General features: G+C 39.3%; 1 long non-coding RNA gene across 5 annotated transcripts in view; it reads left to right on the forward strand.

The window, feature by feature from the left end:
• The first annotated feature begins 385 nt into the window (after nt 1-385).
• LOC126510764 (uncharacterized) overlaps nt 386-25,335 on the forward strand; it is a 38,712-nt gene continuing 13,762 nt past the window's right edge. For 2 of the 5 annotated variants that reach the window (XR_007594483.1, XR_007594482.1), the window contains exons 1-6: nt 645-921; nt 4,420-4,488; nt 4,584-4,764; nt 14,144-14,256; nt 17,567-17,778; nt 21,517-21,741. This is a non-coding gene — a long non-coding RNA (uncharacterized lncRNA). Of the gene's footprint in view, nt 922-4,419; nt 4,489-4,583; nt 4,765-14,143; nt 14,257-17,566; nt 17,779-21,516; nt 21,742-25,335 lie in introns of all 5 variants that reach the window. The other 3 variants (XR_007594480.1, XR_007594481.1, XR_007594484.1) reach the window with 3 other exon arrangements.

A 25,335-nucleotide genomic window follows, 5' to 3' on the forward strand; every position in this document is an offset into this window, starting at 1 on the left:
GGGGAAGTAGGTCTCTTTTGAGGTAGCCATTTCTTTTCCACTGGATATGACTAGATGTGAAAAAGATCACTGACAATGTTAAGCTTGAAATGTAGTGACCTTAGTTAACCCTCTGTTAATCCTGTTCAGCTAACAACATTCCAGTGTGGGCTGCCAAGAATCCCTCTCTTGGACACAAAACCCAACCTGACCTGGAAAATAGTCAATGAATCTTTTTGATGTGGTGCTGAATATCTTTAGACTTCTAATCTTTATGGGGCAGAAGCAGGGAGGAGACTCCATGTTAGATTTTTCATTTAAAAAAATTCTTGGGTTTCTTAATTCAGCCATCATTCCTCAGCACTTATCATGCCCTAATCCTGTCTCCAACCACCACCATCCAACCATCTTACAGATGAGGGAAAGTAATGATATTCCAGTTAAATGGCTGGTCAAGAAAACACTGTAATCACGTGGTGTGGATGGGAGAAGTAAATGAAGAAAGAGTTTAAAGCAGAAGTCACATTCGAGTGTTATTGCTATCAAGTGGGAATGATGGCAAGGTCCCCTCTTAGAGTCTTCAGCCTCTACTAGACTCTGCCCTGACCTCCTTTCAACAGGGCACTTCTGCAGAAGCCGGTACACAGAAGGGCTGCTTGCTGCATGATCCTGCCCCAATGCCAGGCACACTGCAGCTATTTTACAGAGCAGCCAAACAAGTTCAGGCAACCTAGATCTTTATCTGCTTTGCTGAAAGGGGCTGGTTACATTTTAATCTCAGTTATATAAATGTTTGTTTTGAAAGCAAACTGACCCACTCTAGTCTTCCCTCCTCCTCTGATTTCCAGTAAATAACTTCTCCCTTCCCTCATTCCCTCCCTCCCTTCCTTCCTCCACCCTTTCCGCCCCCCTCAAAAAAAGAAAAGGAATATAGAAAATTAAGTAAGTATATCAAATGATGTAGATGATTGAGTATGTATTCTTGCTGCTTGGGTTGTTTATATGTTTTGTGATCAGAGCTAACTATAGCCTAGACTTTGTGTGTGTGTGTGTGTGTGTGTGCTGTATGAATATTATATGTGGGGAGGTATGTATGTACGTGTAGTTGTATGTGGAGACCAGAAGCTGGAGATTTGCATCAATATCCTTTTCTATTCTTCTCTGAATCTCCCACTGAACCCAGCTTACCCTAGGTTCCCCTACCTCTGTCCCATGAGTACTGGGAATGCAGGTAGCCACTGAGCCTGCCTAGCTTTTATGTGGGTTATGGGGATCCAAAAATCTGGTCCCCATGCTAGCAGAGGCAAGTGCTCTATCCATGGAATCATCTCCGCAGCCCTAATCCAGACTTCCTAAACCTCAACTTGAATAGGCTTAATTTATATCCAGGCAAATATGATCCATATCACCATCTGATAACATCCGTTTTCAGTGATGCAAACTTCTTGCCACACCTAGAAGCTTTGTAGCTTTCAATCTCTATAGGTTAACTTTTCTTTATTAGAAATTCATAGTACCTAAATCACAAAACCATGCTTTTCTATATTGGTTTCCTTTGTTCAGCATGTTTTGGAGATTCTCTACATTATGTCCTTAACCTGCTCCTGAGTAGCATTCCTTTGTGGAAACATGCAGAGTTTGTCCATTTGTTTAATTACAATGTACCTTTGTTTCCAGCATCCAGTTACCATGAATATACATACTAATAATGCATGAGAGTATTCTGATTGATGTAGACCATGCTGCACATTAGAAGAATCTACTACAATTTTTATGTGGAAATGGAAGTGTATCTTTGATGCTGTAAGAAATTCTCAGCCCTTTCAGTAGGATTGGAATAATCTTACATTCCTGCCAGTGAAGTCTGAGGGCTTCAGTGTCCTGTCAGCATTTAGAGAGGTCAGTCTTCTGAGTTGGGTTGTCCTGTTGGCTTTTATCACATCTGATAATGAGCGATGCCTTTGGGCCTCCTTCTCTTGTCATCTACATATTATCTTGGTGAAGCTCTCCTCGTCTCTTCTGCCCTTTTAAAAAACTGGCTTGATTGTTGTGTGTGGGGTGTAGCGATAGGAGTGGCAGGGCTGCGTTCCCGGCACCCGGCCGCCCGAATGGCTAGGTTATGCCCCGAAATAATTACACGGAAACTGTGTTTTTTAAACACTGCCTGGCCCGTTATCTGTAACCTCTTATTGGCTAGCTCTTACATATTGTTCTAACCCATTTCTAATATTCTGTGTAGCCCACGAGGTGGCTTACCAGGGAGGATCTTCACCTGCGTCTGTCTGGAGTGGGAGAACCATGGCAACTCTCTGACTCAGCTTCTTTTTCCCAGCATTCTCTCTGTTTACTCCACCCACCTATGTTCTAGCCAATAAAATGGGCCAAGGCAGTTTCTTTATTATAATTAATCAATGTCCTTCCTCCATCAGTGGGGAGGAGGGGAGATCATGTCTATCTATTTCCTTGTGGTTTATGGTTTTATCAATCTCTCCAGCCCAGTCTGGTGGTTTCTTGAGACAGAGTCCTACTGTATAGTTCAGACTAGCAGGGAATTTCTGATCATCTGTCTCTGGCCCTTGAGTAGGAGGGACCCACAATTCTCTACTCATTCATCAGCTTCTCTTATAGAATGGAAGTTGACTTTTGAAGACAGATTATTGCTTTGTTCTTTTATGGACTGTTAACTTGAAGAAAATCTAAACAAATCTTTGCCTACACACAAATATTTTCTTCTAAATTGTCAGCAGTTTTTGTTCAGTACTTGCAGTTTGTGTTGGGCAACCTCCAAATGTGGTGTGAGGTGTGTATCTAAGTGTTCATTACTTATGTGCTTTATGTACATGTCAATCATCTGAGTGTTCTTTGTTAAGAAGACTGTCCTTTCTTTTCTGTTTCCTTTTCTTCCTTAGTGAACACTCACCTATCCACATAGTTGCAAAATCATTTTTTTTCTTTTCAGTTCATTTTCTCTTTATATGCTGATATAATCTTAATTATTTTATTGCTATACCTTGAAACATAAATCTATCCTTGTTCTTAATGTTCAACGTGTTTTGACTACATTAGGACCTGCTCATTTTCATTTAAGTTTTAGAGTCAACTTTTCAAAGTCTACAAAATAAGCCTTTTGATATTTTGGATGGACTTGTGTTGAATGTGTGAATCAGTTTGGAGCAAAGTGACATCTTAGCAGGATGAGCCTTTCAGTCCCATGAAGTTCCATTTGTCACATATTGGTGCTGTTTCTTTAGCAACTTCAGTTATGTTAAGAAAAAGCCTGATCCATCTCTATTTGAAGGGTTTCACCTACTTTCTCCTCTATCATTTTTAGAGTTCCAGGTTTTATGCTAAGAACTTTCATCTCTTCAGATTGATTTTCTGCAGGGTGAGAAATAGGGACCGAATTTAACTCTTCTCTGCATGGACATCCAGTTTTCTCAGCACCACTGATGGAAAAGACTATCTTTAATGTCTATTTCTATTTCTGCATCTTTATAAAAATTAGGTGCTGTTGTATGGGCGTATGTCTGGGTCATATGTTCTGTTTCACTGATCTGTATATCAACTTTTGTGTTACCGTCATGCTGCCTTTACTGTGGCTCTTCAGTATAACTTGAAATCAAGTATTTTGTATTGACCTGTTTGCTGAGCAGGGCTTCCATATATAGCTTAAGATTTTTAAAATATATTTCAATGAAGAATGGCAATAGAATACTGAAGGAGATCATGTTAACTCTATAAATTGCTTTTGGTACCATAGCCATTTTCATAATATAAATTCTGATCTGTCAGCATGGGCAGTCTTTCCATCAACTAGAATCTTCCTCAAATTTTATCTCTGGTGTTTTAAGGTTTTTGTTATAGATGTCTTTTGCTTCCTTGATTAGGTTTCTTCTAATGTAGTATTTATTTATTTATTTATTTATTTATTTATTTATTTTGCTTTGGGTAGTTGTGAAGGGGAGATTTCACAAAATTTCTTTCTTGAAATTGGTTTATAGGCAGGTTACTGCTTTTTGTATGTTAATTTTGTGTACTATAAGTTTGCAGAAAGTATTTATTAGCTCTGAGAGCTTTCTATTGGAGTCCTTATGGAGCTTTATATCAAGAGAATGTTGTCTGTAACATTGGGATATTTTGTCTTCTATTTATTTTTATTGTTTTTCATTGTTGATTATCTAGTACTTCAGACACTATATTGAATAAGAGTTAAAAAACTAGAAAGAATATACATTTGTCTTGATCCTGATTTTAATTTAAACTATCTCTATTGACTATAGATTTATTGTATACACTTTCCATTATGTTGAAACATGTTCCTTCTATTCCAAGTCTTTTCCTGGCTTTTATCATAAAGAAATGTTGGACTTTTGTCAAAACCCTTTCTGAACCTATTATGATGACCATGTGATTTTTGTACTTAATCCATTTGATATGAAGGATTACAGTTGTGGACCTGTGTATTTTTAACTATCCCTGCATCTATGGAAAGAATCTGTCTAGTTCATGGTGAGTGTTAGTTTTGATAAGTTTTTGAGTTCTGTTTTAGAATTTTTGCAACTGTGTTCATTGTGAGTATCAAATTATCATTTTCCTTATTGCAGTTGCCATATCTCTGCGGATTTTGCGTGGCAGTGTTCTCTTCCTACCCACTTCACAGAAGACACTAGCACATCAGGGGCACTTCCGTGTTGACAGTCTGGGAGAATTCAACAGTGAATCTACCTGGGCCTGGACTTACTTCCATTGGAAAATTTTTGATGTTTTTGCTTGTTATAGATCTTTGTAAGTTGTTGGTCTTTTCATAGTTTAATTTGGGTACAACACTTGGGTTTAGACATTAACCCACTTTTTCTAGATTTTTCAAATTTAGTGGAATGTAAAGTTTAAAATTTGTTCCAATGACTTTATAAATTCTATTAGTACCTATTGTATTGCAGTTTTCTTCTTTCTTCTTCTTCTTCTTCTTCTTCTTCTTCTTCTTCTTCTTCTTCTTCTTCTTCTTCTTCTTCCTCCTCCTCCTCCTTCTCTTCCTCCTCCTCCTCCTCCTCCTCCTCTTCCTCCTCCTCCTTCTCTTTCTCCTTCTCCTTCGTTTTTGTTTGTTTGTTTGTTTGTATTTTAAGACAGGGTTTCTCTGTAGCTTTAGAGCCTGTCCTGAAACTAGCTCTTGTGGACCAGACTGGCCTCAAACTCACAGAGATCTGCCTGCCTCTGCGTCCTGAGTATTGGGAATAAAGGCATGCACCACCACTGTTCAGCTTGTAATGTAGTCTTTTTAATCACTAATTTTGTTAACTGTGATCTTTGTGCTTTCTTTTAACTTGTTTTTCTGGAGTTTTGTCACTCTGTTTTTTATCATTGAAAAGAATCATTTGTTTATTTCATTATTTTACTTTTCATTTCTATTTCATTAATTTTTGCCTTGTTCTGCCAATTTTGAGTCTTTTTATGTGTTTCTTTTTCTATGTTCTATTTTTTTTGCTTTTGTTGTTTTGTGTTTTTTTTAAACAGTATTTCTCTGTGTTGCTCTGGAGCTTGTCCAGTGATATTTTTAATTTCAATAAATTACAATTAGAGGTTAAACCAATGAGAAAAGTAGGGTTCTAGTCATTGTCTAGGTTCTTTGGGAGTGTGATTTGTAGGCTGGTTTTCTTTGCTTTAGGTTTAAAAACCACTTATGAATGAGTACATATGATAATTGTCTTTCTGGGGCTGGGTTACCTCACTCAATATGATGTTTTCAAGATCCATCCATTTGCCTGAAAATTTCAAGATGTCATATTTTTTTCTTCTGTGTAGTACTCCATTGTGTAAATGTACCACATTTTTTTTTATCCATTCTTTGGTCGAGGGGACATTTAGTTTGTTTCCAGGTTCTGTCTATGACAAATAATGCTGCTATGAACATAATTGAGCACATTTCCTTGTGGCACGATTGAGCATCCTTTGGATATGTATGCAAAAGTGGTATTGCTGGGTCTTGAGGAAGGTTGTTTCCTAATTTTCTGAGAAATCACCACACTGATATCCCAATTGGCTGTACCAGTTTGCACTTCCACCAGCAATGCAGAAGTGTTCCCTTTACCCCACAACCTCTCCAGCATAAGTTATCATCAGTGTTTTTGATCTTGGCCATTCTTATAGGTGTAAGATAGAATCTCAGAGTTGTTTTGATTTGTATTTCTCTGATGACTAAGGATGTTGAGCATTTCTTTAACTGAATATCAACATGTAGAAGAATGAAAATAGATCCATATATATCACCATGCACAAAACTCAAGTCCAAATGGATCAAAGATTTCAACATAAAGCCATCCACACTGAAACTCATAGAAGAGAAAGTGTAAAGTACACTTGAAAACATTGGCACAGGAGACCACTTCCTAAATATAACCCCAGTAGCACAGACACTGAGAGAAACAACTAATAAATGGGATCTCCTGAAACTGAAAAGCTTCTATAAAGCAAAGGACACGGTCAACAAGACAAAACGACAGCCTACAGAATGGGAAAAAATCTTCACCAACCTCACATCAGGCAGAGGTCTGATCTCCAAAATATACAAAGAAGTCAAGAAATTGGTCATCAAAAGAACAAATAATCCCATAAAAATTGGAGTACAGACCTAAACAAAGAACTCTCAACAGAGGAATCTAAAATGCCCGAAAGTCAATGTTCACAACATGTATTTATCATTAGGGAAACTTCCATGTGACCTCTACGCAGTTCTCAGAAGAGGGCTGTGATAATCTTTGAACTTTATCTCAGCAATATCTCTCTGGATTCCTGTTTGTCATATGGTTATTCTTACTGTGTTTCTCTGTGACTGATGACAGTCACTTAATGCTCTTACAAGAAGGCTAAACTAATGGACCACCTAGTCTTAGACTTTGGACCTCTAAAATTTCATTTATATAATGACTTAATTATTTTATTTCCATTTATCATTTCGAGGATGCCTTCTTATTGACTGATGTTATAGACTGAATTGTGTCTTCTCTACTCATATATTGAAATCCTAGATCCTGTAGTGAAAATGCAGCTATGTTTGGATATGGAGTATTTTACAAGGTAATTAAGGTAAAATTAAGTTGCCTATTTGGACTGCAGTCTGATATGATTGGTCCTTTCAGGAAGACACAGAAGAATGCAGAACAAAAACCTTGTGAAAGTTCTGGAAGATACCTTTGTTGGTTAGTTTTCTGTAATATAGGTGAAAAATCTTAAATTACACTTGACTTGAAAGATGCTATTTCCTTATTTTTGTGTTCTAGGTGGAAGTGAGTGTATTACACTGAAACTTGAAGGTGTCCAAATGGATCTGAGGGTATTTCAGAATGAAGTTTAGATTTGAATGTCAGAGGTTATAAAGAAGATTGTGCTCCTCAATGTGGCAAGCACAAACTATATGCTGTGGACCTTGTTAGTACAAAATGTAGATGGAAAGGAATGTTCTTTTTCTTGATTTAACTCTTGAATAGAGACACCTCGTCTTATCTTCTTATGTCCGTGGACTTGGATTTCATCATCAGCTCCCTTTGTTTTTAGACCATTGTGCTAGAACTGATTCATAGCATCAGCTTTCCCAGATCTGCAGGAAGAGGACAGCTGGTTTACAACCTCCATGTAAAGCTCCATAGCCAGGAGACCCTATTCCTCATAGCATGTAAACCAAGCAGGTAATGAGTAAAAGTGTCAACACATACACACGCATAGACATATATGACACGAATACATATATGTATAACATGTCATGCAGTGTACAATCATGATAGATAGAAATGATGTATGTTAAATGTATTTTTCTTTTTTGGTTTTTCAAGACAGGGTTTCTTTTTGGCTTCAGAGCCTGTCCTGGAACTAGCTCTTGTAGACAAGGCCAGCCTGGTCTACAAAGGGAGTTCCAGACAGGCTTCAAAGCTACAGAGAAACCCTGTCTTGAAAAACCAAAAAAAAAACGACCAAAAAAAGAAATGATGTATGTTAAGTTATATTATACATATCTAATATATTCTATTTCTTTCATCCCTCTGAAAACCCTAAGTAATAAAATGATCATGGAACAAACAAGATATTCAGAAAAAAAATCACTCAGAAGTATTTCTAACCTCCAGAACTACAAGGAAACCTTCTGTCATTGTAGCCACCACTCTGTAGAGCAGGTAATAGGAACCAGAGCAGCCAACTCCATGCAGCTCGCAGAGTTTCCAACAAATCTGACATTATTCTCAGTTTCAGTGCTTAAAATACCGTGTGTCCACTCTGTTCTCTTCTGGCGTTACTGTTTCTGATGATTTTGCTGCTGGTCGTTTATGGTTTACCTGATATGTTCATAGGATTTATACTGTTGGATTTTTTTTCTTTTTGATCCCACCAAGTTTGAAAGACAAAGGTCATTTTTGGGAAATCATTTGTAACATATCTTTTTTTTTCTGGGACTCTAGTTATGAGCACAGTAAGTCACTTGATATTATGTCACGGACAGTTGAGACTCTGTTCTAATTTGTGCCTGTTGGTTGGTTTCATGTTTCTCGGTTTTCCCATCTTGACTCCTAGTATCTTTTCTGTGAGAATGCATGTTGCTTACCATATCCATTACATTTTAAATTTCATGTCTTACATTTTTTAGTTCTAGGATTAACACTCTTATACACCATACCTCTATGACATGTCAATGGCATTTATATCATAATTCATTTAACGTCTTTGCTGATTTTACCATCACTTTAATTCTGGACTATATCTAGTAACTGGTTTATCATTCCTTTTAGACAATGCCATACTGCTTTAGTTTATTGCATATTTAATTTGAGATAGGGAATTTTCACACAAAGGCAATTATGTTTTAAAAGTATTAATCCCATGTCCTGGTGTTTTGCCTACATGTATGTCTATGCACTGCATGCATGCTTAGTGCCTAGAGAGGCCAGAAGAAGATGCTAGATTCCCTAAGACTGGAGTTATAGACAAAGTTGTGTGCCACCATGTGGGTATTTGGAATCAAATCCAGTTTCTCTAGAAGAGCAATCAGTGCTCTTAACTGCTGAGTCATTTCTCAGACCCCAAAACAATTGTTTTGATTGGGTCATTTCTTTTCAGTAAGTGCTGGAGTTAGTTATGGGAGGTAGTGAAATAATATCCATATCAGTGTGACCTTTTTGAACCTTATTTTTAATCCAGGTTGTGACTGGCCAGAGTAGCGTGTGATCAAAAGTAACATAATTTTATGTTTTAATTACTATGCCATAGAGATACATGAAACACAAATGCCTCTGATCTGCAAGCCCCTTGCCCAGAGATGCATAGCTCCTGAAATACTGGAGGCTATTGTTTATGAGAGATAACAAATCGCATGTTTTAACTAACCCAAACAAATTTCTTTGACCCATCTGCACCAGATATATTTGATCACACATAGGAGGGGGGGTCACAGGAAGGAAATATGTCAGGATGTATGTTTGCCTCTGATTGGACTTGATGGGAAATACTCAAGCCACTGCAAAACTTAATGCAGGGCCATTTTTTTTTTTCTGGGAAACCAGAGATGAACCTGGCCAGAACCTTTCTACCTGGCCAGTATTTAAATAAAGCTTGTTTCAAATTCGACTTTATGATGGAGGAAGGTCATTGGTTAAATAAACTGCCTTGGCCCTGATAGGTAAGAACATAGGTGGGTGGAGTAATCAGAACAGAATGCTGGGAGGAAGAGGAAGTAAGCTCAGAGACTCGATAGCTCTGCTCTCTGAGGCAGGCACATGCAATGAAGCTCCGACCCAGGATGGACGTAGGCTAGAATCTTCCCAGTAAGCACTCCTTGGGGTGCTTACACACATTATTAGAAATGGGCTAGTTCAGGTGCAAGAGTTAGCCGAGAAGAGGCTAGACATAATGGGCCAAGCAGTGTTTAGAAGAATACAGTCTGTGTGTTGTTATTTTGGGGCATAAGCTAGCGGGCAGCCGGGGTGCTGGGGACGCAGCCCCGCCGCCCCTATTACAACAACTTTAAGCTGTGGTAATTGTTTTGTTCTCAATTGGTGGGATCAACAATAGCTTTTCCTCTGCAGGCTTAAGGTCAACACCGAAGGCCTCGGGCTTTCAGAATGGGTGTGGGAATATGGATACATTCATTGTATGAGACTTCACTGTCTCCTCCTTAGTGGACTTTGAGGTTGGGCATTGTGTAATTTAAGATTCAGGAAGAGACTCCAGAGAACATCTGCTCAGATTTCTGCAAGTATTTTCACTACTGGTTGTGTCTCCTATAATCTTCCTGCAAATTCCAGCTGTTTCATCCTCACTATATTATGAGTTTTTGTTTAGGTCCTTTTGATTTTTAGGTATCTTGAAAATTGTCCAGAAAACAAAATGAAAACCCAAGGCTCTTGTCATCATGGAGGACGTAAGCATCAACTCACCATTGTTTACCTTTGGATTATAGTATGCTGTCTGCTGTCCACCATCTGAACCAGCAGCCTTACATGCTCAAGTCTGAAGTTTGCTGTTGTTGTTTTTTAAACAACAAGCAGGCTAGTGTGGTTGCTTTAATGTAGCAGAGGAAGAGCAGCTTCTTAATAGTCTGTCTAAAAGTTATGGTGTAACAGGGCAGCGGTTCTACATAAGGAGCATCCTCCTGTTTGTCAAAATTTATGCCTTACCTCTTACTTCTTACCTTTACATTCTTACCCCAGACAAGTATAAATTAGGACTACCATACAAAGATTGTGTGCTATTCAGGATATATAAAAAATTCCAGAACACCATGTAATCATGCATTGCAATAGCTATGCTCCCAAATTCTTGAGCATATGCCAAAAGTGTGTGGTGTCTAGATATGCCATCCATGTGATATGTGTAACTTTTCCTGGAGGATGTAGGAGAAAGGACCTGATGTTTCATTTGAGGCAAGGATTTGGAACTGAGTTTGAGATGCTGTAATATGCCCCAGAAGGAAAGGGACAATGACTACAGATAAACAACCTGGGCTACATGTGCTTTGGAATGTATACATTCCATTCCAAATGTAAATTCCAAATGTAAATTATATTTACATTTGGAATGTAAATATAATTCATTGAAATTAAAATACGAACTAGGAAGCATTTCTTCAGCATATACAGTATTCAAAACAATGTGCTGCTTATGAGGTATTTCTGCTTATTCCTTGACTAAGAAAGACCGAGTTAGGGCAATACGAGAGGAAAATGAGAGCAATATTGAGTGCACATCAGTGCTATATCCTGGTTTGGAGTGTGCATTGAGCTCGGCACTTTGGTCATCTTTCCATCACAAGTATCCAGTGGGATTGGTGTTTAGGTACTTTCTCAAGACTTTAACCCACACACATGGTGCTCTTATAACTCCAGGCTGAGCACCATTTTCTCTTCAGAAGGGAGTGATGTCCTTTCTGACACTCTCTCTGCTACTTCTGAGCAGAGAGGCTTACTCAGACACAAGCTGCTTCCTCAGCTCTGCCCTAGCATGAGTTCTATACAGCCACAGGCATGCCCTGAGTAACAGCCTTTGTTCTCTTAATCCATTTCAAATTCATTTTATCCAAAACTTCTCTGTATAAAGGCGTACAAAGTAGTGTAGGGCAGTGTGAAGTACAGAAGGTGTGGCTCTAGGTGAGCAGAATGCATCAGAAGGGGGTATTTTGTGAACAAAGATATGTAATCTTGCCCCTGGGACACACTGATCATCAGGGAGTGTCACTCCACAGTTATTTGATATGAGTAAGGTTGTTGGGTTTTTTTTGTATTTAGCAGAGAACTGTTTATATTGTATAACAAATAATGTCAACCTGAACATTACAAAGTAACTTAAAACTGGGAATATTGTTACTTGATATAAAATAAAATGCCCTATACATGAATATATATATTATAAATAAAAAGTCTTCACCTATATTAACTTCCTAGGTTGTCTTCCACTCTTAATCTCATAGTATCTTAGCTTATACCCTCTGTGAAGTTAGTGATTCATAAAATATAATATTGCTATTAATTTTTTGAGAATTTCATATCAGTTTACCTTTGCATTTTAGTCATATACATCCCCCACACCTTCCCTAACTTGTCCCAGAACACCCTTCTCAGAGCCCCTCCCAACTTCACCTTCTCCGTATTTTATAATCCACTGTGTCCAGTCTATACTGTCCATATACTCACAGGGGTAGGGACATCTAATGAAATGTGGTAGAACTAACAGTGTAGACAATATTAAAGAAACGTGACACCTTTCACCTAGCAGCATCAACTGTCAGAAGTCTATCAGTTAGGGATAGAGCCACATAAGCCCATCCCCTCCATGTTGGAATGTTGACTGGCTTGTTCCAGTGCAGGTCTTGTATAGCCAAGTCGCTCTGTGTTTATGACCACAGTCCTTCTTCCATTCCAAGGAGGCAGTGTTTTGATCTGGGCCTCCCTGATCTCCTAGACCTTTTTTTGCACATGATTTCTGAACTTTGGGAGGAAGGTGATATTGATATCCTGTTTATGCCTGAGCACACCATAGAGACTTATTCTCTACACTTTAACCAGTGGTAAGTTTTGGGATTAACCACCATCCTCTGCGCAAAGAAACTTCTCTGATAATATCTGAGAGCCTCACTAGTCTATGGGTATAGAGATACAATTTAGTCAGCAGGCTAGATATTATTAACACTTAGCAAAATAATAGTAGTAGCCTCACCTCTGGAACCATCAGCTTCTTAGCCTGAGGTTCTTGGTTCAATTTATTCGGAAGACATGAATTTCCTCCTATGGAATGGGTCTTATATCCAATCAGAAAGCAATTGGTTACCCCTATAGAATATATGCCACTATTGCATGCATGGGCATATCCTGCCAAAGTGATTATTACTGTAGCTACAAGAGTTCATAGCTGAGTAAAACAGCTAGACCCTTCCCCAACCAGGAGCCTGCACAACACCTTCTATGCAGAGAGAATATCTTCTGGTCAGTACTAATTCATTTCTCTATGTCTTATGACCAAACTGGGTGGTACTGTAAGCAATAGGATCTTATCAAGTTCTGAGGGACAGCCAAGGGCAGTGGCAATAACTTGTAATGTTTAGGAGTTATCTGGGCATATTCAACCAAAACCTTTAAGGGCGGTATTCCACGCCTGATATGGACATTTTATTCAGCTACCTATGACTTCTAGAAGAAATATTACCCTTTGTATAGGGTAACTCCAAGTTTTAAAATATGAAAGTCTACAGGTATGCCATAGGGAATGGGCCCAATCTTATCTGATTGCATAAATACAGAAATGAATGTGAAGCTAATAAAATTGTACTCTTTGTTCTATTATATTGTGGACACTGCAATACTGGTTGGTTTGATTGACATATTTTTAAGTGATTCTTAATAGTAAAGTGAAGAATGGGTGGGAAAAAGAGGAAAGAGAGTATTCAGTATGGTAAAGAAGATATATCAGTTGGAAGTTGAGGTAGCAGCTGATCTATTTTGAATGTAGAAGACAAGATGTTTTTAGGTGTAGAACAATGAAGAACAGTAATGGAGGCCTATTTTGGTGAGAAAGATGTTGAAAACATAGTGAGTTTACAAGGTACAAAATTTTAAGTAGGTATAAAATATTAGAGAAATTAAAACACTAAAATGTTAAGGATAAAATACAAAATCAAAAGCAGGTTCTACCAAAAATTAAACAAGCAAACAACTATTACACACACACACACACACACTTATGTACAAACCAACTCACAAACAAAAGACAGCCAAATGGAGAAAATAAATAACCCTGGTAAGGTTTGTTCTCCCTGTTTCTGTTTTTCAAGAGTCATGGTAATGTGTCCCAGGAGGGCACCTGTGTGAAGTCCCAGTGGGACTATGTGAAGACCTCCCACACAGACAATTGGTGATGATTTGTAGATATGGGTAGGACTTCTTGGGATGGGGAGGGTGCTGGGCTTAAAGAACTACTCACAGGTAGGGGTGAAGCCTTGAGGCCTAGATGATGAGCTTGCTGCATGATGGTGGAAGACTAGATCCTCGTCTAATGGGCAACAATCAACAGAAAGAATTAAAGTTTTGTCTCCTAGATATTTTACTTTTAACATTTTTAAAAAGTGTATATATGTACATTTTACATATGTCTGTTTGTTTATATGTGTTTATTTCTGTATTTGCATATGTCCCAGTGCACATATGGAGGTGAAAGAACCAATTGTTGGAATCTGCTCTTTCCTGCTACCATGCGGGTTTTGTGAATCAAATCCAGGTTGTCAAACCTGGTGGCAAGTACCCTTACATGGTGAGTCATCATACCATCCCCTCACTGCACTCTTAATGAAAAAAAAAATTGATACAATTAACTGAATTTTACAGTTTATATTAAAGTTAAATTTCTATGTTTTGACAAATGCAAAATGCCAGCTTTATAGCAATAAATGATAGCTTGCTTACCCTAAAATTTCTTCGTGCTTCCTTGATTTATTTCTCCCTTTTGGCAATGATTGATCCCATCACTGTTTATGTTTCTTTGGAATTTCATTGTTTGTGATCTTTCTAGGCTGGCTTCTTTCACTTCATGGGTAGATGGGGGAATAGTAGGACATGGGTTTTATGAAGGAGGAAATGGGGAAAATAGAGGGGTGAATAAAAACCATTTAAGAGATTGAAAAAGTCATGAAACATTATTTTATATTTGCTTAAAAGTACATATATGAGTTCATGCATGTATGGATATATAGTAAATTAAAGTAAAGTGATGCCACTTGGGTAATAATGCTCCCTGCACAAGAGTCACAAGCTAGCTAACAACAACAACAACAAAAAAAAACCCACAGTGCCAAGTATAGGAAACCTTCCTGTGATTTGCTGGTCAGTAGAATCTAAGAGACTCCCAAAACAATATTGTCATTGGTCTTGGTTGCATCCTAGAAGTTGACGGTAAGGCCCTAATGCTTATTGCAGAAGATGCCATATACCTCAAACACAGCCTTTCATAGAACTGAGCTGGACCTCACCTGGAAGCCTCAGCCCTTTCAGAGTATAGACTTTCATAATCCAGGAAGTTTCTATAGAAGCTTCCAAAAGAGAGGAACAATTGGTTTTTCTAGTCAGATGATTCGCCAAATGGATAGACTGGCAAAATATCCACAATGGTACACTAGTACCACTTTTATCTTGGAGGTATCTAAGCGCTAATTGGACTTAAAACCCACACAGCCAGAGAGAATTCATGTTGTGTATGGTAAACTTACTCAAATATACATGGCTGGAGATGTCATAGAGCTGAGAAGAGCTGTTTCCTGCCATTGTCCTAATATAAAGTCATACTGTGTATGCCCACAGATACTGTAGCCTTACCCTTTATCACAGAAGCTCTTTTCTGCACCAGATGGAAACTATTACAGAAATCTGCAACTTGTCAAATATAGAGGATAAGAGGATGTGGAGTACCCAACCCCAATTGATTTATCTCCAGTGCATCCTAACAACCAAGGCTCAGAAAAATTGCAGAAGAGGAGAAAGATCCTAAGAAACAGATAACTAGGACTTAGTCTGCAGGGAGATAGTGACAGAGAAGTAGCACCCATGAACTCCCAGCAATGCAGTTGCCTGAACAAGATCAGCATAGCAACAACACTTGTTGACATGCCAACATGGAAGGAGGAAATTTCACATGGTCCCACCTCTAGACAAACAGTTAAGGCGACTCGATGAGAAGCAGTCTCTTTCTGGGGCTCCCACATAGGTGGTCGGATCCCAAGTGAGCATCCCTGGACACATGCACATCAGAGAAAATACAAATGGACTCGGGAAGTTCTATATACATTTTGCACATATATACAGAAGAAATGGCAAATTTTCAACCAAAGTGACAATACCATTTTATAGTCCCATAAGCAATAAACTTTATTCCCCATTTCTCTATTTCTTATGTTACTGGCAGTTTTGACGTTTCTCAGTCTAATATTTATGTAGTGTTATTTTATAATTATTTTAGATTTTAATTTCTCTAATGACATGAAATATGATAAGAATTTTGATATGTTTATTTTACAATGTATTACAAATATTTTTATTCCTGTTTTTTTGCCTTTGACTTTTTTCATTTTCTGACATCTTATAATAGTGCTAGAACATATTAATATATTATTTATAAAAATATTGCTAATAATATATAATATTGCCAATGTATATATCTTTTTGTTGCGATATCTGTTATAACTTTTTCTTGTGTTAATAATTTTTATTGATCTTAATTATTTTATCCCTCTTTTCCTCTTATTTCTGGGTCATATGTAAAGCTCATATGTATTCTAGCCTGTGTTGTGTTCTAAGCCTTTTCCAGCTTGAAATTTCACATTTAGAATTGTGGCTTATTTGGGTTTTGTTGTTTTTGTTTGTTTGTTTTTTGAGAAAAGTGTGATTCTTGTTTAGAATTGTACTTTTACACATATTTGGACAAATTTCTATCCTCATTTATTGAAAAAAATGTTCTTTCTCTTGAATTGACTTTGCTAGTTTTGTTATATTTGATTGAGTTTGATGTTTTGTCTGTCACTTCAATGATATTTTGTTTTTTTTTTTAAATTTTTTTATTTTATTTATTTATTTATTTATTTATTCATTTATTAAAGATTTCTGTCCCTTCCCCACCACCGCCTCCCATTTCCCTCCCCCTTCCCCAATCAAGTCCCCCTCCCTCATCAGCCCAAAGAGCAATCAGGGTTCCCTGCCCTGTGGGAAGTCCAAGGACCACCCACCTCCATCCAGGTCTAGTAAGGTGAGCATCCACGAAACTGCCTAGGCTCCCATAAAACCAATAGGTGCAGTAGGATCAAAAACCCATTGCCATTGTTCTTGAGTTCTCAGTAGTCCTCATTGTCCACTATGTTCAGAGAGACCGGTTTTATCCCAGGCTTTTTCAGACCCAGGCCAGCTGGCCTTGGTGAGTTCCCGATAGAACATCCCCATTGTCTCAGTGGGTGGGTGCACCCCTCATGGTCCTGAGTTCCTTGCTTGTGCTCTCTCTCCTTCTGCTCCTGATTTGGACCTTGAGATTTCAGTCTGATGCTCCAGTGTGGGTCTCTGTCTCTGTCTCCTTTCATTGCCTGATGAAGTTTAATATTCAGGAGGATGCCTATATGTTTTTCTTTGGGTTCTCCTTCTTATTTAGCTTCTCTAAGATCATGAATTATAGGCTCAATGCCCTTTATTTATGGCTAGAAACCAAATATGACTGAGTACATCCCATGTTCCTCTTTTTGGGTCTGGCTTACCTCACTCAGGATGGTGTTTTCTATTTCCATCCATTTGCCTGCAAACTTCAAGAAGTCCTTGTTTTTTACTGCTGAGTAGTACTCTAATATGTATATATTCCATACTTTCTTAATGCATTCTTCCATTGAAGGGCATCTAGGTTGTTTCCAGGTTCTGGCTATTACAAACAGTGATGCTATGAACATAGTAGAGCATATACTTTTGTTGTATGATAAGGCCTCTCTTGGGTAAAACAGCATAAAAATAGGGAAAAACACAGCCTATAAAGTAGGTCTTTCACTGTTTGGATAGTTGCTATCATTCCTGGTCTAATCAATCACCCTCAAAAACAGAATGACTGAAGCCAGACAGATTCTTATGCCTGACGACAGTGGAGAACACTGGAAATCATGGTGTTTGGGGGTGTTGTCATGCACTGCTGATGAAAGGGACGGTGCCAGGAGTTGCCTTGGATTTCTCTCTGGGGCTGGGAAATCCCTCCGCATTGACCTGACCTCCTAAGAGCAAAGCTACATTTTCAACTAGAGAAATAAACAGCACTGGAGTAAGGACAGATCTTCCCTGGTAGCTGTTTAATTCCCTAAGAGTACACAGTCTTCCTTCCTCCCTAACTTTCAGCATCAGTAATAAAGTTTCTTCTCCCTTTCAATTCAGGGCCTTTCCAATGCACAAGCTTTTTTTGACTGATGTAAGTTAAGTCCCCTCATTAGAGAAGACAAATGTGTTTGTTGTTTGTCTGATTTTTTTTTTTAAATTTACTGTTGTAGGAGGATCTTCTTTCTATGTGTTGCTTTCATTGGTTGAATAAAGAAAACTGCCTTGGCCTTTTGATAGGGTAGCCGTTAGGTGGGCAGAGTAGACAGAACAGAATGCTGGGAGGAAGAAGGCAGAGTCAGAGAGAGCCGCCCACCATGAAGCTGCCAGGTCAGACATGCTGAATCTTTCCCTGTAAGCCATGACCTCGTGGTGACATACAGATTATTAGAAAAGGGTTGAATCAAGATGTGAGAGTTAGTCAATAAGAGTACAGAACTAATGGGTCAGACAGTGTTTAATTAATATAATTTCTGTGTAGTTATTTCAGGGGTTAAGCTAGCCTGGTGGCAGGATGCATACTAGAATTTACCAGTATTACAAAAATATCAGAAAGGGAACACAATTGGATGGAAACAAAAGAATACTAATAAAAAACATGGCCACGGACACAAAACAAGAAAATTGTCATTAACCATAGGTATGCATGTTAGAAATTTAATAAAAACATGGGTCTTAGTTATATAAATAAAGTGGATGACATTCTAGATGACCTGGGTTAAACCCATACCTGTAATTCTTTTAGCCACTCGTAAGACTGCACTTCCTGGTTCTAAAGCAGGTGCATGTACTCCCTGTGTGCGCATGCGTGGGTCACCCGCCATCTGTGCCATCTGTGCCATCTGTGTCTGATGCAAAAGCCCCGGTACGCAGGTGCAAGTCGTAGCATCGCCGTCATTAGCGTCTGACGTAAGCACATCTTTCCCCTCATGCGCATGTGCTAGGAAGCCTTAAAGCTGGACGTGCCATTTTTACGACTCTCTTCCTTTTCACACCATTTCCTCGGGCCCGTTGTGCACATCCCCTCTTTATAAACTCCTAGGTGGGTTTCTTTGCGGCTCGTGTTTTCTTCTCATTTCCACCAGATATCTTCAATACCAGTTTACCAGCTAGGGATGTTGAACATTATGTAATAGGCCTGTGACATATTCATTAGATGAATTCTGAGGCAGAAGATTGCCTAGGAGTAACAAGCCATAGACATGATTCAAAACATGGCCTTGCAGAGTTGGTAAAAAAAAAAAAGGATTGGGAAAAAAGATTCCAAAAAGAATTATACATTCTGGGGAGCATAAGACCTTTGGTCCTTATACAAACCCACATCTGACTGTGAGACTCCATTAGAAACTTACAGTGTGACGTAAGCAGAGTATCTTCACTCTGAAAGCCAGCTTCCTCCCCAGTAGAATGCATAAAACAACACTTACACCATAGTGGGTAGAGGTTTACATTGAGATGATGATATTTGGAAAGTATTCATCTCCAGGCTTAGCACATAGTAAGCACTCTATGTCCTTTCAGGTTGTGATGCTCAGTCCCAGGGTCCTGAGTCTCAGTATGGGTTGCACTGAAAGCTGTGGAAAAGGGAGGCTCCAGCCAGTTATGTATTAGACTATTAGATTATTAGGATAACTGAGGGCTGTGCCCCCTTTTTTCTTCAACTAATACAAAAGCTAATCCACAACCACTAATATATTAAACCAGCATGGTTCCTAACAATAATCCTTAAACATTTCTCCTTATAATAACAGAAAAGTGTAGTCTTCACTGCAGAAGAAGGGCAGAGAGAGCCAGAGGACTAGGGAGTTTGTTGTGAGATTGTGTCTCCTAGTAACACCAGAAGCTGTACCCATAAAGTCTCACCAACACGACTGCCCACATGTGAGCTGAAGAAGGAAGACACCAATGACTAGGCAAATGATGTGGGAGTCCCCTCCATGTGCTGTGATTAGCATTAATGAATAAAGAAATTGCTTTGGATCTACAGCAAGGCAGAATTTAGGTAGGCAGGAAAAGCTAGGCTGCATGCTGGGAGAAAGAAAGGCAGAGTCAGAGAGACACCATGGAGTCGCACCCGGAGATAGATGTGCTGACACTTTGCTGTTTGGCCACAACCTCGTGGTAACATACAGGTTAATTGAAATGGGTTAATTTAATATGAAAGAGTTAGCCAATAAGAAGCTAGAGATAATGGACCAAGCAGTGATTTAATTAATACAGTTTCTGTGTGATTCTTTCGGGTCTAAGCTAGCCAGGAGATTGGCCAAACTTGAAGAGGTCTCTACCTACACAAAGAGCTACAAGTAACTGAGGAAAATTGGAAGTGGAAGAAGTGAACCTCCTCAGGGTAGGCAATTGGTTGTCCAGTGCCAAAATGTCAGTCCTAAAAAACCTGTACAGTTAACATTATATATACTCAACAGGTTATAGTTAGGAATATCTATGTATATACATATCTATCTCTCTATTATCTATCTATCGAATATATATTCAATAGATTTTATTTAGGAATATCTATGTATATACAAATGTGTGTATATATGTATGCGTGGAATATATTATATATATATGTATATATGTATATATATATATATATATATATATACATACACATGCACATGGGAATGGGAAAACAATTAAAAAAGAAGCCATGCATTTAAAGGAGAGAGAGAGTTTGGAAGGTGAAAATGGCAGGCAGAAATGTATAATTAAATTGTATTCTCAAAAAAAAAAATATGGGTCCTCAGTTTCTTCCCCTGTTCAGTAAGAGGCTTTGACCGGATAGGCGTTAATGTTTTCTCACAGTTCTTTGATGTGCAGTTTGATTCAGCCTTTTATCCCAGTACTGCCCACAGACAGGAAATCTCAAAAGACAATGAAATTCATTGAACAAGACTTCCCAGTGGGTAAGGGAAATAGGCCAGACTTTTTCTGCAAGTGTGTGGCATTTAGTGTTCAGCAAGAAAGGCTCTTTTATTTTATAAATCTTAAATGGAATAAGACTAAGCTGTGTGACTAAGCTTAAAATGTGCCCCTTCCCCAGTCCAGCCTTTCTTAAGTCTGGCTAATCATGACTGAAACCATAGGCAGAGAGAACAGATATGGAAGGCTGAGAGAGGAAGGGTGTGGGAAAATAGGAAAATGTCAAGGGCAGAATCAAGTTTGAACCTCCTCCTCTTTCTCTGAGAGGGTTGAGCAGTCGCCAGAAAACCTTAGAGGGCAGCCTGAAGCACTGGCCTGCCAAGGGATCACTCCACACCCGCTCACTGCAGTCACCATGGTAACCTAGGCAGTGAGAACACACAGGTAATTCAAAGAGGAGCTATCCCATTGATTCCCACTTTCTTTACAGATTTTCTAAAGCGTCAATAAGTTTATGTTAGCTGGAACGAATGTCTGAATTTAGGCTTCAAAAAATACTCCTTTCCCCCACCCCAATCTGTATAATTACTGTTTTTTTTTCCTCCAAAAGTCTTTCAAAATACTATAATTAACAGATTGGCAGATAACCCATATAACCGCAGTTAAGGCGAATATAGTACGCAGCTGTCTTTGCATTAAGTGATTAAATCAAATAGCACAGTTTTGAAGTACATTTATAAAGCATAAATTTACCTCCCGGCAAAACTGTCTCAAGTAACACACCCTGCACCATCTGTTCTCTCCGTCTTAATACCATATTTCCCAGGACGCTAGTGATGGAGAGAAAAGCAACCAGCTGTGCACAACCAGGAGCTGCTGTGGGATCCTTCAGAGGACGCGGCAACTGCTGGATTCCCTTACATCTGTTCAGAGGAAACATGCATCTCATATGTGCATACACATCGTATGTGACACACATAGCACATATGAATTCAGCTCAAGAAGATCTACCATCTTCATATATTCAAGAATATAGATGATTTCCACCAAGGTACTATATGGATATGGTTTCAAATGCAATTTTTGAGGTTAAATTCTTGGGGGTAAATTATTCATTAAAGAATGATTAATCTACTGCCTCTGTGACATACCATGTATGGAATACTATAGATAGGATAATAAATAGTAGCAATCCTTGCCATTTCAGAATTTACAGTCTAGCCTAGAAGTCTTTTATTGATATATGACTTTAATTAAAGTTGATGGTTTTGACATAGCATACAAGCTCACACAGGCGTAGCCTCATTGAAGGTTTATAAAGTATGAATTATCTCAAATATATATACATAATAGGTGAAATGGTGCAATCACACACTCTACCAAGCCTGCCCCCCACAGTGTTAATTCAGTAGATGAAATGGAAGCATTTCATCATGCAGTCAAGAAACCTGGAGGTAAGGAGAGAGAAATGCTTACATTGATGATGCAGACTGGTTCCCAGTGTCTCTGGAATATCAAGCATGTATTGTGAATCAGACTGTGGAGGTAGAGACTAGAGCAATGGCTATCAACCCTGGCTGGTTATTACAATCTCTGGGAGAACCCTCCAAAACATTCAAGTTCCGATGCAAGCTCATATCAATTAATAAGAGACTCTAAGAAAGGAGCTTTTAAAATATCTTTTTTTATGTTCTCAGGGTCATTTTAATAATTTAACCCTCTACTCAGTAAAAAGTGACATTTGAGCTAATGGGGCCAAGAGCTGATACTACACAATGTATTAGCACTGACCACAGGAGCGATAATTAAATCAAATTTGAATTCACATGCTCAATCGCATTTTAAGCATGTAACTAACAGTCACATGTGACTAATGATCACAGTACTAGACTACACAGAATTTGAAGCTCTTCTGTCTTTTGATTGGATAGTTCAAAGTATTTCCTAACAGTGGCCCATGGGCTGCATGTTACCAGGGTAGATAGGAAGGCAGCTCAACACAGAATGATAAATTACCTAAAACATCAAGATGGGTTAGAAAGATGGCTCAACCTGTAAAGTGTCTGCCATGCAGTTGTGAGGACCTGAGCTTGATCCTGAATACCCACATCAAACAACAACAACAACAAATATGGCATGGCCGTATAGTTCTGTTGCTTGGGAGGTGGAGTCAGGAAGATCCTTGGAGCTTGCTAGAAAGTCAGTTTAGCTGAATTGACCGTCTTCAGGGCTAGTGAAAGACTCTATACAAAAGAATGTGGAGCATGATTGAGGAAGACCCAGTGTTAATCTTTGACCTCCATATAACCCCTGCCACAAGACACACACACACACGCGCGCGCACACACACACACACACACACACACAGAAGAAATGTGACTTATTTGGTTACTTGATTATTAAACGTGGGCTTTGTAGCATGATTGAAGATGACCAGGGCCAACCTCTGATCTTTGCATAACCTGTCCCCCAAGAGAAGGTTGCTTTTATATACAAACAAATGAAAAGTGTTGTGACTTGTTTGATGATTTGACTATGAAACATGGACTCTGTAGATGAAAATAGCATGCCAGTGTCACGCTTGGTAGATGGATGAGGAAGAGAAAGTGTGTAATAGTGCAAGCGATGCAAGGATCCAGGAAAGATTTGAGCAGCTGTAAGAGAAGGACTGGGCACCCTGGGTGCAAGAACAGGTCAGCAATGAAGGCTGTGCACTGGGCAGAAGCAGCCAGGACAGTGAGGTTCCCCACTCCGACTGAACACAGATTTGAGGAGATAAGAAAGTGCAAATGTGGAAATGTAGGACAGAACATAAAAACTTCAAATACAATGGCCTGCCACCAGTCAGGATGAGAAGAGAAGGCAGCTGTAACCCTGACTGTAAAATGCCCTCTTCTGTGTTGGCAAAGCTGTGAAAGATCTAATGAAGTTCTGACTTAGTCTACTAGGGTTCACGTCACCCCATTTCCAGTTTCCCTGGGCAAGCAGAGAAGAAAGTTAAACATGAAAAATGCAAAGTCTGCTAGGTTCTCTGTTTTCATTGATTCTTTTTATGGGTATATGTATGTGCCTGAGTGTATGTATGTGCTCCACCTGCATGTCTGAGCCCTTGGAGGTCAGGAATGGGCATCAGGTACCCTGGAGCTGCCTCGTGGTTGCTGGGAATCAAACCCAGGTCTTCTATACAAGCAGAAAATGCTCTTAACCACTGAGGCCCTACTCCTCTGCTTTTAGAGGTGCAAGCCAAGGCTTTTGGGTCATACATCACCACTGTGAAGCTGTGCCTATCCAGACTGTACTGTGGTGATACAACTTTATGAAAATATCTCTTACATTGAAAGAAACTGAAACGTTTGCTGACCGCCACAGCCAAGTTCACAACATACTTTGAGGTCACTTAAGACTTGGCCTGGAAATGAGCGGTGGTGGCACACTCCTTTAATCCCAACACAAGAGAGGCAGAGACAAGCTGATCTCTGTGAGTTCGAGGCCAACCTGGTCTACAAGAGCTAGTTCCAGGACAGGCACCAAAGCTACAGAAACCTTGTCTCAAAATAAAATAAAATAAAATTATATAAAGACTTGGCCTGGTATCCTGCTGTGTACTTAGCCTACTTGTTTAACCTGCCTTTAAGAGAACAATGTTACAACCAATCTTACTTCTTTTGTTTTTTTTTTTTTCCATATACTCTTCCATGTACTGACTCAGAGCAAAATATGTGTATAAATGGGGTAATCATATCCTAAACCCAGCTAAAAGGTCAGAAACAATCCTATATAACAACTTCCTCTCTAAACTGTTAAACATGTCTGTAAAGAAGGGCAGTGTTGGCCCAAGCCATTAATCCCAACACTCATGGAGGCAGAGGCAGGAAAATCTAGAAGGCCAGTCTGGTATACAGAGGGAGTTCTAGGACAGCTGGGGCTACACAGAGAAACTCTGTCTTGAAGAAAACAAAACGAAACAAAAAAGATGTTTGTAAAGAATCCCCTATGCCTCAACCCCCACATGCAATGTTTTTTTTTATTGAGAATAAGAAAAAAAAAGTTTCCGCCTCCTCCCAGCCTCCCATTTCCCTCCCCCTCCCCCCACTCTTCTCCCCCCTCTCTTCTCCCCCTCCCCCCACTCTTCTCCCCCCCCCCACTCCTCTCTCCCTCCCTCTCTAATCCAAAGCGCAGTCATGCTTCCCTGCCCTGTGGAAAGTCCAAGGCCCTCCCCCCTCTGTCCATGTCTAGGAAGGTGAACAACCAAACTGGCTAGGTTCCTACCAAGCCAGAACATGAAGTAGGATCAGAACCCCTTGCCATTGACCTTGGCTTCTCATCAGTCGTCATTGTTAGCCATGATCAGAGAGTCCGGTTTTATCTAATGCTTTTTCAGTCACAGTCCAGCTGGCGTTGGTGAGCTCCCAATAGATCAGCCCCCACTGTCTCAGTGGGTGGGTGCACCTCCCGTGGTCCTGACATCCTTGCTCATGTTCTCCCTCCATCTGCTCCTCATTGGGACCTTGGGAGCTCAGTCCAGTGCTCCAGTGTGGGTCTCTGTCTCTATCTCCATCCATCACCAGATGAAGGTTCTATGGTGATATGAAAGATATTCGTCAGTATTGCTATGGGATAGGGTCATTTCAGGTTCCCTATCCTC

The sequence above is a fragment of the Alexandromys fortis genome, unplaced genomic scaffold (assembly GCF_014885135.2).
Source record: "Alexandromys fortis isolate MF-2015 unplaced genomic scaffold, M_Fortis_MF-2015_v1.1 scaffold_64, whole genome shotgun sequence".
NCBI lineage: Eukaryota > Metazoa > Chordata > Mammalia > Rodentia > Cricetidae > Alexandromys > Alexandromys fortis.